At 36.4% G+C, this 11095-nt stretch overlaps 1 pseudogene; it reads right to left on the reverse strand.

Moving 5' to 3' along the window:
• Nucleotides 1–6331: 6331 nt before the first annotated feature.
• Nucleotides 6332–10136, reverse strand: LOC118606793 (annotated as a pseudogene).
• Nucleotides 10137–11095: the final 959 nt, after the last annotated feature.

The following is an 11095-nucleotide window of genomic DNA, read 5'->3' on the forward strand; positions in this document are numbered from 1 at the left end:
TTTCTTCAGTGTTTTCCAAAACTGCCCACTAGGTGAAATTTAACTAAGTTTAGAAACCCTTTCAGAAAGTAAAATTTAGAAAAAAAGGAAAATAACTTGTAAGGTATTAAATATATTACTAAGAGATCTGATGGTACTCCTTCGAAATGGCTTTGCTTCCCAGGGCGAGTATAAATTAAATATATCAGTATAAGGTTTTATGTTATCTAAGCAAATACATGTATTGTCCTATACTAGACTCTTAATCAATGTAAAGCAAAGGGAAGTAGGATTCAGTTTAGATACACCTTCAATACTTCCCTATGCTATGCACTCCATACAGTGTTTAAAGACAATATGCATTGAAACAAAATTACTTTTATAAGTTTTTGTAACTTTTTTCCTATTTAAAACAAAAATGCAAATTTTAAGGTAAATAATCCAATGAATACAGGTACAAACTAAAAGGTAAAAGTTCTTGTTTCTTATACCAGGACTATCAGCCCACTATCTAGTTGTAAACATTATTAATAATTGCTTCTATAAGCTTTCAGAAACTTTCACACATATACAATATGTATATGCTTTCTGATTTTTTCTGGATGACACAGGGTTGGTTGGTTGGTTTTTAGCATAGATATACTATATTTAACTATTCCACTGTCGATGAATATTTAAATTGCTTGCAAAATTTTGGCATTGTAAATAATACTTTAATGGACATCCTTGTAGCAGTATATTTGTTCACATAATATTTGAATGAATTGACTCCTACAATGTGAAATTTTAAAAACAGATATTGTCATATTTTTCTCCAAAATGTGGATTTGGAAAAATATTTTCCACTATTTAATAGGGTGTCTCTGTAAATTAAGGAATGCAATTAAAATCTAGTCAAGTTACTGTAATTTATTCCTTTTTAACAATTAGCTGTGAATTACATTCATATAATGGCAGTTATGCTGTTTGACAAATGTGGTGTTCCCTCAAAATGAAATGTCCCAGATGGGTCTCAGCTCAGTCCGTACAGCAGAATCTCTAGGAACAGAATTTCAGATGCTAATTAGAACTATACCTTGAAACATTTCCTCCTCCTAGATTTCTTCAAAAGATTTTTTAGGTTTTGTTTTTCCTGATTGGAATTGCCAAAGAGCGTACCAACACCATCACCCTTTGCCCTACTGGAAGAGCAAAACACAAATACGATGTATTACCATCTTTTTAGATTTACATTATTATTATTAATGAAAAGCATGAGGAATTTAAGATTGGTGAATAGATCTTTTCGAGGCTGAGTTTTCAGAAGGAGAACAGAAGAGGACAGCAAAGGTATGCTCCTTAGCTTGTAATGGTTTCCACCTAGAGTAGAGCAATTGCATTTTCAGCCCTACAAGGGAGGTAGTTTCAGTTCTTCCCACCTTCCATAGTAATAGAACCTGTGGCTTTGAGCTGAGCACATGGCTGCCCAAATTTAAAGACCTCATAGTTAGAGTTGGCCATGTAACTGAATTCTAATAAATTATGTGCAGAGATAATGCCTTTAAAAGGAAGAGAGTGCCCTATCCTTCCCTCTTTTCCCCTTCCTGACTGCTAAAATGCTGATATGGTTGAAAGTCATCTTAGATCGCTGCAACAAGGATGATATCTTAGAAATTCCAAAGCAGCAAGTGAGAAAGACAACATGGAGCCACATCCCATGTGGCTTATCCTGCTTATGCTCAGACTCTTCCAGGAGAGAGAATTTAGCTTCTATTTCCATTTTACATTGTGTTTTGGGTTTCTGTTCGAGCAGTCCAACAATTATCCTAACGAGTAAAAGGCTCCAATATTCGGACTTCTCAAACAACTTAGATTGTGGGCCTTTGGCAAAAGCACCTCCCTTAGCAGTGCTGTATTTCCTTCCACATCTGTTTTGTAGACTGTGTGTCTCCTGAATTAGTTCATCTCTCCCTTAGGGCTTTGCTAAAAGCAACAAGAAGGGTCTAGCATGTGCCATTGTTACGTCGTTCTAAATTATTTAGGAGTCAGTAGACTGCTCTCCTAGAGTCTAAAAAACTGTTTTGCTCCATTTAATATGGATCAACTAGCTTTACCCACCTACAATACTGCCCTCACTATCCCACTTCTTCCAGTAAGTATATTAGACATTTTAGGTTCTATCACTTGAAGCATCCCCTCCTCTTTATGCCCCTCACCAGTTCTGATACCATATTCTATTTCAGTTAGGAGTTAATTACATTTGGCTGTGCAAATCAAAGACCTGGAAATGAGTGGCTTAAATTTAAATGTGGAGGAGGAAGGAGGAGTGCCTCATGTAAAGAGAAGTCCAGAGTACCATCATTGATGGCTCTCTAATTCTCTTCACTTTTACCTCAGAGTTTACTGCAAAATGGCCAGTTGGTTCCAATTATGACAGGAGAACACACAAGAGCAAAGCATGTGCCTCTCTACTGCTTCCATTCTGTTTTAAGTAGCTTTAAGTAACTTCCTCTTATATACTATTGACCAGATGTGTGTTATATGGCCATTTCTAACTGCTAAATTGGCTGGGACTGTGTTTTTTTTTTTAATCTGGGCACAGAGCCAATTCCACGAAATCGGGATTTGGGTTGCCAAGTAAGTCAAAACAGAAGATTGTTTTATTTTACACAGGTCATGATCCATTCTAAAAGCTTGACGTTTTGAGAGTTTATTCCAATGGAAGATTCCGTATTCTCCTAATCCAAAAAAATACATCCCCTTTTATTTTCCTAAATAGATACTGAGTTATTAAAGGTAACCTAAATGAAATGCTTTCATCAAGTCCCACATTTGGGCATCTTTACTAAGGAATGCTTAAAAAGCGTATATTATTATCCAGGTAGTATAACTCATGATCATGTTTCAGAAATAACAGTGTAATGTATGAAAGAGCCATTGAGGCCCAGTGAGTGTGCTCTTTTCTGGGAGGGTTTTTTTTTTTTTCCTTTTGGGATGAAAGCAGAGGATCTCATGTGCTTAAAGAAGCAGGTCAGAACTGCTTTCTGAAGAGAGAAAAAGAGGGAGGGAGGAAGGGAGGGAAGAAAAGAGAATGGGAAAAGAAAAGAAAAACAGACTAAATGATACAACTGGGTTAGGTGAGCTAATCACACTCTTTCTCCCTGAAACCCTAGGAGCTATAGTGAAGAATTTAAATAAAACATGCTGTGTCTGCTGTTACTGATGTTCTATGGTCACTATCATTTTTCTCCTTCTGGGAATTCGATTTGTCCCTATTATGCCAAGGTCACGGATTGAGGAATCTTAGGGGCCGTCAAAGCTCTGCCTTTGAAGCAAAGGGTCAATGCATTAGTACAAAAGGGAATTAATTCAGTTTGCTGGCTCACCAAATGGTGGTTAATTCATTTAAAAGGAATGACCAGGGTTCTTATTCTACATTTCCATATGGACAATCAGAAGCCTCCCTTCTCCCAAACAAGAACTTCATTAATGAATATTCAAGGAAAGTATTACTTCATTGTCAGCTCTAATTGCTAGTTTTACCTTATTAGTAGAAGCTTTTCTGTGGCTGAGCCTGACATACATTTGTTTGCACACTGTTATTAGTCAAGACTCAGTGAAGTCTTGTAATTAACACCTCCACATTATCTCATGCAGTGAAAGCAAAGACAAAACCAGATGACTCACTTTGTTTTAGCTTTGCTCTTGTTTTCTGATATAGAAGCACTTAAGGAGAAGTGTAAGCTCATCAGAATGCCATATGGAGCCAACAGAAACCATAAAAGCATTTTCAGTAAGCAGCACATAGAAGTTCATTAAGTGAGCAACACTACAATCAACATGCTGATTTCGAACTCTACCTGGCACTAATAAATTGCGCAGGTACATTACCTACATCACACTCAGCAACCATTCCAGGTCACTGATGAAGGATCCACAGTTCCCAAGAAGCAGGGGAGATAACATATTCTTTGTAAACATAATGAAGTTAATGATTCACATGACAATTAAAGAGCTTTCAGAAAATCTTATCACTTTAGAGATAAAGCAAGCCAAGGCAATAACTGTATTTTAATCATTTCTACCATTGAAAACACTATGTCTAAAAGCTGGCTCCCAGCAGCCTATAATATTTCCATGAAAGAATGAGGTTTGAAGGTGCAGAGAATGTCAACAGTTCCTATTTCAGTTTTATATTTGGAAAGAGATCTTTTTCCAAATGCTTCTGTTAAAATTTCTAGCAAAAGAGATTTGAAAAACTAAGATATCATCCTGTCTTTTTCCTTGAGTTTATGGACTAAACCTAATTGTTTTATTTTTGTTTTTTAAATACAAAAGTAAAACATCAAACCTTAACAGAGAGATACTATTATCTGAAATTTTACCAATTAACTCTGCAAAGTTTGTCACAGTTTGAAAGAAATAATTGCTTATTTCCTGGTTACAAATCATTCTTTCCTAAGATAATACAATCAAAGTGAAAAGCAGCCACAATAGAAAGGAGGAGTAATGTATATACAATGAATGGCATAGCAACCTTTCAATTAGCAAGTATTTCCAAAGCAGTGAAGAATCCGGCTATTAAGTTAAAATACACAACTTGTCTTAGCTGAATGGTCAGATAGACAATCTTATTTACAAATGGAAAAAGGCTAAAAATTTTAATGGATTCCTGTCTATACTAAGTTTGCAATATTACAACAGTATCTATCAGAAAGAAATTATAGAGAATGCTCAGTTCATATTACCCAAAGCAATCTATAGATTCAATGCAATCCCAATAAAAATTTCAATGGCCTTTTCCACAGAAGTAGAAAAATATTCTAAAATTTGTACAGAACTACAAAAGACTGTAAATAGCCAAAGCAATCTTGAGAAAGAAGAACAAAGCTGGAGGCATCACACTTCCTGATTTAAAACTATAAGACAAAGCTTTAGTAATTAAAACAATACGGTATTGGCATAAAAACAGACACAGAAATCAATGGAACAGAATAGACAGCCAAGAAATAAACCCACAAATATGGTTAATTAATTTATGACAAATGAGCCAGGAATGTACAGTGGGGGAATGAGAGTCTCTTCAATAAATGGTCTTGGGAAAACTGACCAACCACATGCAAAAGAATGAAACTGGACCACTATCTTACACGATACACAAAAATTAACTCAAAATGGATTAATAATTGGAATATAAGACTTGAAACTATAAAATTCCTAGAAAACATCAATAAGTTTTTTGACATAGGTCTTGATGATGATGTTTTGGATTTTACACCAAAAGCAAAGGCAACCAAAGTAAAAATAAACAAGTGGGACTACATCAAACTAAAAAGCTTCTGCTCAGCAAAGAAAACTATCAACAAAATGAAAAGGCAATCTACAGAATGGAAGAAAATATTTGCAAATCATATATCTGATATATATTCAAAAACTACAAAGAACTCATACAACTCAATAGCAAAAAAAAAAAAAAAAAAAAAAAACCAAACAAAAATTAAAGTGGGCAGATGGCTTGAATAGAAATTTTTACAAAGAAGACATACAGATGGCCAATAGGCACATGAGAAGATGCTCAGCATCACTAATCATTAGGGAAATGCAAATCAAAACCACAATGAGATATCACCTCACACCTGCTAGAACGGCTGTTATCAGGAAGACAAGAAATAACAGTGTTGGCGAGGATGTAAAGAGAAGGGAACCCTTGTGCACTGTTGGAAATATAAGTTGGTGCGGCCATTATGGAAAACAGTATGGAGGTTCCTTGTAAAACTAAAAATAGAACTACCATTTGATCCAGCAATTGCATTTCTGGGTACTTATTTGAAGAAAATAAAAACACTAGCTGAAAAAGATATGTGTACCTCCATGTTCATTGCAGCATTATTTACAATAGCCGAGATATGGAAACAACCTAAGTGTCTACTGGTGGATGAATAAATAAAGAAATTGTACACACACATACACACCAGAATATTCAGCCATAAAAAGGAACGAAATCTCACCATTTGTGACAACAGGAATGGGATTATGCTAAGTGAAATCAGACAGACAGAGTCAAATATCTTATCTCCCTTATATGTGGAATCTTTAAAAAAAAAAAGTAGATACAGAGAACAGATTAGTGGTTATCAGAGATGGGGGTGGGGTGGATGAGCAAAATGGGTAAATGGGATCAGAAGGTACAACCTTCTAATTATAAAATAAATAAGTCATGGGGATATAATGTACAATATAATGACTATAGTTGTAATAATGTATTACATTGTCAAAAGTTATTAAGAGTAAATCTTAAAAGTCCTCATCATAAGAAAAAAATTGTAACTATGCATGGAGGTTGCTGTTAAGTAGACTTAATGTGGCGATCATTTCACAATATACACAAATATAGAATTAATGAAACTAATATAATGTTCTATGTTTATTATGCCTCAATTTGGAAAAAAAAAATAGATGAGGAATGCCCACAGTTACCTGACTCCTCTGGAAACCTCACTGCTGGGCTTTTAACTGACCATGACATGAAGAAGAGGCCCTTTTATACAGGCATACCTCAGAGAGATCATGCGATTGGTTCCAGATCACTACAGTAAAGCAAATATCACAATAAAGTGAGTCACACAAAATTTTTGACTTCCCAGTGCGTATAAGTTATGTTTACACTATACTGTAGTCTATTAAGTATGCAATAGTATTATATCTGAAAACAAAAACAAAAACGTATAGATCTTAATTTAAAAAATACTTCATTGCTAATAAATGCAATTCATCATCTGAGCCTTCAGCGTTTGTAATCTTTTTGCTGGTGGAGTATCTTGCCTGCTAACTGATCAGGGTAGTGGTTGCTGAAGGTTGGGGTGGCTGTGGCAATTTCTTAAAATAAGACAACAGTGATCTTTGCTGCATCGATTGACTCATTCTTCCATGAAAAATTTCTCTAGCATGTGATGCTATTTGATAGCATTTTACCCACAGCAGAACTTCTTTCAATATTAGAGTCAATCCCCTCAAACCATGCTGCTACTTTATCAACTAAGTTTATGGGATATTCTAAATACTTTGTTGTCATTTCAACAATCTTTACATCATCTTTCCCGGACGTAGATTCCATTTCCAGGAACTACTTTCTTTGCTCATCCACAGAAGCAACTCATTTGTTAAAGTTTTATGATGAGATTGCAGCAATTCAATTACATCTTCAGGCTCCACTTCTAATTCTGGTTCTCTTGCTATTTCCACCACATCTGCAGTTACTTCCTCCAGTGAAATGTTCAACCCCACAGAGTCATCCATAAGGGTTGGAATCATCTTCTTCCAAAGATGTTTTAATATTGATATTCTGACCTCTTCCAATGAATCACAAAGTCTTAAGGGCATCGAGAATGGTGAATGCTTTCTAAAAAGTTTTCAATTTATTTTGCCCCGATCCAGCAGAAGAATCACTGTCTATGGCAGCTAGATATGGAATGTACGTCTTCAAAAATAAGATTTGAAAGTCAAAATAACTCCTTGATCCACAGGCTGCATAATGGATGTTGTGTTAGCAGGCACAAAAACAAAACAAGATTAATATAGTCATACATCTATATCAGACATTTTGAGTAACCAGATATAGTAAGATTTTGAAAGGAGTCATTTTCTTCTGAGTAGTAAATGTCAACAGTAGGATTGAAATATTGAGTAAACCATGTTGTAAATGGATGTGCTGTCATCCACGATTTGTTGTTTTAATTTAGAGCACAGGCAGAGTAGATTTAGCATAATTTTTAAAGACCTGCCCTAGGATTTTCAGAATGGTGAATGAGCATTGGCTTCAACTTAAAGTCATCAGTTGCATTAGGCCTCAATGAGAGAGTCAGCCTATCCTTTGAAGCTTTGAAGACAGGCATTGACTTTTCCTCTCTAGCTATGAAAGTTCTATATGGCACCCTCTTCTGATATAAGACCCTTTTATCTACATTGCAAATCTGTTGTTTATTGTAGCTACTTTCATTAATTATCTTAGTTACATCTTCTGAATAACTTGTTACAGCTTCTACATGAACACTTCTTGCTTCACCTTCCACTTTTATGTTATGGAGACAGCTTCTTTCCTTAAACCTCATGAACCAACCTCTGCTAGCTTCAAACTTGTCTTCTGCAGCTTCCTCACATCCCTCAGCCTTTGTAGAATTTAAGAGAGTTAGGGCCTTGCTCTGAATTAGGTTTTGGCTTAAGCGAATGTTGTGGAGGATTTGAACATCTATCCAGACCACTAAAACTTCTTTTATATCGGCAATAAGGTTGTTTTGCTTTCTTATCATTCATGTGTTCACTGGAGTAGCACTTTTAATTTCCTTCAATAGCTTTTCCTTTGCACTCACAACTTGGCTAATTGGTGCAAGAGGCCTAGTTTTCAGCCTATTTCAGTTTTTGACATGCCTTCCTCACTAAGCTTAATCACTTCTAGCTTTTGATTTAACTGAGAAATGTGCAAGTCTTCCTTTCACTTGAACACGTAACGGCCATTGTAGGGTTATTAGTTGGCCAATTTCAATATTGTTGTATGCCATGGCATTGGGAGGCCCAAGGAGAGGGGGAGAGATGAGGGAACAGCCAGCCAATGGATAGAACAGTCAGAACACACTCAACATTTATTGATTAAATTCACCATCTTATATGGGTACAGTTTGTAGTGTCCCAAAACAGTACAATGGTAACATCGAAGATCACTGACAGATCCCCATAACAAATAGAATAATAATGAGAAAGTTTGAAATATTTCTAGAATTATCAAAGTATAACACAGACATGAAGTGAGCAAAAGCTGTTGGAAAAATGGCACCGATGGGCTCAAAGCAGGGTTGTCACAAACCTTTAATTTGTAAAACAATGCAATATCTTCAAAGCACAATAAAATGAGGTGTGTCTGTACATGCATTTTATGTCATTGCCCTTATCGGCCAAGTCGCAACGCTGTAAGATATTGTTTTATCATTTTGTGCCTGCACACAGGTTGCTGTAAATGACTGAGTCACGAATGTTACTGCATCCTTGTGATTTGGGAAAAATTATTAAGTATACAGCTTCATCATTGAGATCCCAGGGGTGCTATCCCAACTCCAGTAGCTAAGCTTCTGTCAAAACCAACCAGGAGAGGTTTTGGCAAGCAGGGCTTTGGCTATCTATCTGTGTTTTACCTCTGCCTACAAATAGCACCATTAAAACATTTTTATGTTCATGCCACTGTGCATGTGTTGGCAATTGATGCCTACTTTGCCCTACTGGTGCCATGCTGGCACTGAGATTTACATTTCTGCATATCTATTGTACCAGAAGAGCACAGTCTGAAAATAGAAACGTGAACTGTTTTGTCACCATTGAATGGGAAGGCTAAGAATAGCATTGCTTCGTTGTTTGGCATAGATTCAAGGCTACCCCAGCCAAGGAGCAGTGCAAGCAGCAGTAACCAAATCATAAAATTTCTCCAGGGAATGGTGCAGCTTTTCAGAACATGTTTTATATTCTGGGATTGCTCAGGAAGGAAATAGTTCAGAAGTTTTTGACATAAGTGTGGTTTGTTTCCAATTTGAAGGCGGGGGAGGGGCCGGAGAGGCAAGCCAGGAGGTCATTTGCAAAAGGGATGCAAAAATGTCGTTAAGGAGTTCCTGACAAGTGGTGAGAGTGCTGTGGCTCCTGACCCCGAGGCCTGGCAGGGAGTTAGTCCTGTCAGGCTCCCAGTGGCTCTCAGCATTGCCTCTCACACTCCTATTATGTTTATTTCTGTTGAACTTAAAGAGTGACCTTTTCAAAACTGCAGTCCATTGTTGACCCACATGCATTTTTGAGACCTAATTTCCTTGAATGCCTTCCTTGTTTCTGCAGAAGAGAACTCTGTTTGAGAAAATAGGAAGAGGCTGAGGATAAAGAGAATTGGAATGGAATCTTTTGGACCTTGAATTCTGCCCGCTATTAATAATTTAGAAGGTTTTTAATGCCCTGATATGGAAGGAAGGTTTTTGACACCAAAGGCATCTAAATATTAATTTCAGAGGAATTGGTTGTTACAAGCAGTTAACATCCATTTTGTTAGTTGACCTCCCAGGGAAGGTTAATGCACTAAAATCTGGTCATTAAGTATAGTAACAAATGTTTTTTCAGGGAGGTTATTACTATCATAAACTCTAATCCATGGTTCACAGGCAGCAGCCTTTAGTGCAGTGCTCTGACTAATGAAGAATTAACTATTTCTGAGCAGTTAATAAAGATTTTTCCCCCCACCAATCAACGTACTTTACATGATTCTTATAATTACTAAAAGCATTAAGCTCTGTATGTGAGTGCTCACATATCAGACCAGAATTTTACTCTGAGTAAATGACAAATGGCGAACCTAATCCCATTTCACTTAATTTTTTTTTGTAACATTTTCACTGAAACAAGAAATAATGGAATTCCTAAGTATTAGAAAAAGATGGTCCAGTGTGAAGCATTTCCTAAATGAGTATTGATGAGGTCTTTAGTCATATTTTATTGTGATGGAAGATTTTATACTTTGGTCTAGTTCTTGCTAGGATCCAGAGTTAATTGGCTACAAACAGGGCTTTTTTGGTTGTTCGGTTATTTGATTTTGTTTTTGCTTTATTAAAGAGCGCACTTGCCACAGAGTGCAGGAGGCAGAGACTTGTATGAGAAACACAAATACCTGCCTCATAACAATAGGACAGAAAAGGTACAACCTAACCTTTCTATAAAGCCTGGGGCAGTGTTTTGCTTTTCAATGGAAAGGTCGTCCAGAATTAATTAAAGTCCCTTTCCCGCTGAGGCCCAAGCATTTGGCTTTACTTTGAAGGCTCAAAGAAAGTTGCTCATACTGATTTCTTCGAGACCCAAATTTAAAGCAGCACAGCCAAAGCAACGGGTCAGCCTTTAAGAAGTAATCTTTTGGAATCAAAAGTCCAAACGGTTAATACATAGAGGTCTTAGGTGCCTATGAAGACACAGGCCAGAGTTGACAGCTTAAATTTTTTTAAAAAAATTGCTTATTTTTCCCTAGAAAGACCACGGCTCCTTCAAGCAGGACTAGCCTTTACATTTACATATATGCTTTCCTCTCATTTTTATGTTTAACTTAAGCTAAATCCCGTCTTTAACT

The sequence above is a fragment of the Rousettus aegyptiacus genome, unplaced genomic scaffold, assembly GCF_014176215.1.
Source record: "Rousettus aegyptiacus isolate mRouAeg1 unplaced genomic scaffold, mRouAeg1.p scaffold_m13_p_8, whole genome shotgun sequence".
Lineage (NCBI taxonomy): Eukaryota > Metazoa > Chordata > Mammalia > Chiroptera > Pteropodidae > Rousettus > Rousettus aegyptiacus.